Below are 4955 nucleotides of genomic sequence, written 5' to 3'. Positions count from 1 at the left end.
GGCCAGTCACGGGCGAGGGGAAATGACGCGACGGCGGCGGGTTTTCGAGAGAGGATACTTTTGAAGAAGAGAGCCCGAGCAAGAGAAAGGAGGAGGGCGCCCGACAAGAAGAGGGGTTCAGAATTCCAAGGTTACAGAGGGTCAGCTGGCTGCGGCGCGCCTCTCCCACCCAAGTCTCTCCCTTCGCAGTCGCCCATGGTGCATTCCTTCTGGGGAGCCGCCGGAGAGAAAAAAGCAAAACGCGTCTCGTCTGCCGGTCTCTATCAGATCTGCCCGGCAAGCAATGCGCGCTTGTGGCTTTAATGACTCGCAGCCACTTTCCCAGTTGCAGAGACATTGAACGGATGCTCATCTCGTTTCAAACAGCGCCGTTGCATGGTTGCCGAAAAGCCCGCGCGGCCAGCGTGGGAATTGCTACGCGCTATCGGCGCTGTTCTATCTCGAACCTGTCGGCTTGCGCCCGACGGATTCGGAGCCGCATACAAATGAGGCGGCGCGCGCGGCGCATTTCCTATTCGCGAACAATTCTGGATTAGTCGCGCTCGCAGCTGGGCTAAGCTTCAAATCGGACGGGTTGTCTAATTGGCAATTCCGGTGCATGAAACATGCATGCCTGCACACTGCACAATGCCGCATAAATGCGCATTTACCATTCCTGACTCATCATCGCTCATCGCGCTTCTGACAAAGGGGTGCGCCCTAACACGAAGCGTCTTTTTTTTTTTTTTTTGCGCTGAACAATGTTCATCATGACACATTCCTAGATACCTTTGTGAGTACTTGTGTTAGCACTTGTATGCAGCATATATACAGTGCATGGTCATTAAAGTGAGCCAGATATATTAATTGTCAAAACGTTTAGCTGCAGCACGCCCCCGCTGGGACAAAAGGATGAGAAAATAAACTCATCGAGACGAGTCACGATACAACAAACTTGAATATTTAACGTATTTCCGATTGCTCCGGCAAGCTTCCGTGGGTGCCAGTGTATTAATGGCGTCGTCCCAAAACGAACACTTCACAGCAGCTCGAAATTCGTATGAACTCGAAACGGGCGCGGTACCTCTGCGAGGTATGGGCCCGCCCGGAAGTGGCGAGCAAAATGCATTGACCGCTGCCATGTGGCGCCCAATCTGGACGCGTTCCAAGGTTCGCGCTCGTGTACGTTGAGGGAAGAACGAAATGAGAAATATATAAAATAATGTGGACCCCTCGATCGGCTCTACCGCGCTCAACATGCAAGTTATCATTGTGGATTCATCGAAGCTCACGCGCAAGGGAAGATGGACCACCCTTGAGGAGGCTTCCCTTCTGCCGCCAAATTGCTTAGGTGCCGCTAAGTGCAATATAAATGGTCACGCGCAGTTAGCGATTGACTGGCGCACGAGATGGGGCGTTTGATTCCGCACGTGATTCTCTCGCTCCTATGCGTACGGCAAGTTTTCACAGCACACAGGCAGTCTCGTTTTCTTTAAAATAATATTTCGGTCTTACGTTCAAAAGCCACAATATGATTATGAGAGACGCTGTAGCGGACGGCTCCGGAAATTTCGACCATCTGGTGTTCTTTGAAGGGTCCGTAAACCTCCTCCGATATTTTTTCAATAAATTCAAGTAAACCAGCGCATTGTGTGCAAAATGCCGTCGCGATCAATGATTCTACACGAGGCAGCGCTACGAGCTGCCGACGCGCCACAAAATCCAAGAAACAATCCCTCCTTCTTCCCGGGCCTTTCGGGCCTCTGCGTGACGCGCCATGCCATATCTCTGACGCTCCGAGCCAATATATGCCGAATATGCTGTGATTGGTCGAGCAAGAGCCTACGACTTCCGGTCAGTCTGCAAGAAGCTGTCCGCGCTGCTTATTGTTGTTCGTCCTGTTGCCCGTGTGCGAGCAACACGGGCGGAGCACAGCGTGTCTCCGTACGAGTCCATCGCGTTGGGGATCCTTCGAAGGCGTGCGCACAACGCAGGGTCCATACTAGCACGATTACGGCAGGCCAACAAGCACGCAGCTAAAACAACGACGGCCGGAGTCGCGGCAACCGGAAGTAGGTGGTGTTTCAAGCAGCGCGTTAGCGATGACGTATGGCACGAGATTTTGGGCGGGGCATGGGAGAGGCGCTCGCGAGAGGGCAAGGCGGCGTGGGAGAGGATAGCAGCGGAGGGAAGCGCAGGAGAGAGCGAAAGGTGTGGTTGTCACGGTTTCGATAATCAAACGCGTCTAACTACGCTATTACTGCACCGTTTCGTAAAATTCTCACGGCTCCGTGCTCGTCGTACACTCGTGCGCAATGCCCCCCCCCCCCCCCCGCAACTGAATTTCGACCTCTGGGTGGTTTACGGGCCCTTTAACGTGCACTGACGATACGCAGTACACGGGCCTCTGCTATATCGCCTATAACGAAATTCCACCGGGATCAAACCCGTGACCTCCGGGTCAGCAGCTGAGCACTATATATAGCCCCTTCCCACCGTGGCGGACTCAGTGTCCGCGCAGAGTGAACAGAAAACTGGTTTTTGTTCACCTTCTCTTAATTGTGGCTCATGCCCCCCCCTGTGGGGGATTGGCCGAGAATTTAGTGGTCTTGGCATATCATATGAAATATTAGAGTAATGAATGTTAGAAAGTGCAAACATTACAAATTTTGAATGAAATTGTGATGTGTTTTTTTTTGGAAAAGTAGGATGTCAATTCAATTTATTATCTATTATTGAAAAAAATATTTTGTACATTAGTTGATTGAGCAGAAAACTACCTTCCTCGTGAAGCTGCACGCGCGCTCTTCTTCTTCCTCTACATCTTCTGCATCGCTCCCTGAACACACGCTGCTTTGTGTGGCGTGGGATGCAACAAAACTGATGGGTGAGAGCATGGAGAGAGAGATCAAAAATGAGAAAAATAGAGAGAGAGAGAGAGAGAGACAGAAAAAAAGAAATATACAAAGAGAGAAAGAAAGAAAGACGCAAACAAGTGAAGAAACAAAAAGAGAGAAAGAAATGAAAAAAAGTTGGAGAGAGTGAGAAAGACAAGGAAATAAATACAAATTAAGACAAATAACAGATAAAAATAGAGATAAATAAATACAAATGAGGCAGGCCTACTAGCTTCGCAGTTCTTCCCGGCTTGCACCACTTGTGCGACCCCGATTTTTACCTCGTCAAGCCCTGTGTTTGTGTGTGTGTGTGTGTGTATGTGTGTGTATGTGCAGGGTGTTTTATGAAACTTAATTCATAATAAGAAAAATAGAATAATAACTCGCGGCATTCATAAAATGCAGTGTCCTTTTACTGTGGTGGCAGGCATCTCCAAACGACAACACGTAATAACTGAAACAGTAATTAAGTAAACAAATTAACGTTTTAATTAGCGGAAACATGCGGTAAAAAATTTCTGTCCTTCCTGCGACACTGCCACTGTCGGTTTCAAGACTTGGAGATATCGGGCTCTGATTATCATTGCGGAGCAATGAAATTCAGTGAAACTCACCGGTCAGAGCGAAACTCCAATAAGCGGAATTAGCAGACGACCAGAATGACGGCACTGTTCGCGACGGCGATTGCTGTGATGTTCTCCTGCATTTGTTATTGTATGGGCGCTGCATGTGCTTCAATCGCCAACGAAACCACGAGGCGAAGTCATTGCATGGTCGGTACAACGATGCTCGCACATTCTATCTACGCCTCGGGAGCTATTCCTATAGTATCGACTTCGGCCGCGAAATTTTCCAGCTATCATAACGCGATGATTATCGCTAGTCGCTGCTTTTGTATCTGAAAGCGGCTTGCTCATCTTGTTACTCGGCTAGTCGCTAACTCGTCATAATGTAAATACTTAACGCAACTTTGTAATTTTTCAAACTCTCACATTCTCACACAGATGCAACAGGCCCTTTACAGGGAGAGCTGCATTTTTTTCCATTTGACTCGACCACCTGTCCTCAGTAGTTAGAGTCAATTAACCTAATTTCTTTGATTCTTGTCGTAATTGATGCCGATATTCAGCCTAAGATGCCTGCCACCGCAAAAAAAAAATTCCGCCATATCCACGAAGTGAATGATGATGAGTGGGCGAAGCTCCGGAGGTAAACCTGGTAAACCATGAATCCTCTGTACATTTTGCCCACTCGATTTTATTACATCGCTCCCCCTAGCGTACGTCGCCACACTAAATCGAACGATTGCCTTCAACCAATGACACGCGCCATATGTGACATCATTCCTATTTTATAAGATCTCGCGTCTTTCATCAACTACAAGTACCGCTTTCTAGTTTATAACATCTTGCATCTTTTCATCATCAGCTACAAGTACCACCATCTAGTAAACACTACAAGAACTAAACGAGAGGTGGCTACATACAGGGGACGGTACCGCCATCTAGTGAACACTGCAAGAACTAAACTAGAGGTGGCTACATACAGGCTACAGGGGACGCACAGCCCACGCCCTAAGGAGCTTCGCCCCTAAAAAAAGTAATAGTGACAGCAAGGTTCAGGTGTCACATTTTCCTTATTTTTGAGAATTTTCAGCACAATTGATGAAACACACGCACGCACGCAGTGCCAAACCCGCATACACCAAATTCGCCAAAGAATGGCAAGTAGTTCGATGTATCGAATAATTCGATATAAAACTTTTATTAAATTCATTGGCTCTGCGATACAATATTGGGTGCATAAGTTGACTTCACTACACTGCCTTAAGATATTGCAAGAAAGACACCTTCACAATAATACGTTTTGCTGTAGATATTTTTTCATGTTTCATTTTTTTCGCGTTTTGTAGTTGGAAATGTGGGCTGATATTAGGGGGCGGGTTATATAAAAAATAATAAGTTATGATTAAATACTCAAAATCTTTATACGCAGCTGTACGTACTCGTCAGGCACGGGAAGCGTCTGTTGACTCCAATGCCGACCTTGTTTTTCAACGTCGCACGCAGTGGCAAAGGC

This window comes from Rhipicephalus microplus, chromosome 4, assembly GCF_043290135.1.
Source record: "Rhipicephalus microplus isolate Deutch F79 chromosome 4, USDA_Rmic, whole genome shotgun sequence".
In the NCBI taxonomy this organism is placed as follows: Eukaryota; Metazoa; Arthropoda; class Arachnida; order Ixodida; family Ixodidae; genus Rhipicephalus; species Rhipicephalus microplus.
The sequence above is the reverse complement of the archived record's forward strand: the minus strand, read 5'-3'. Positions refer to the sequence as shown.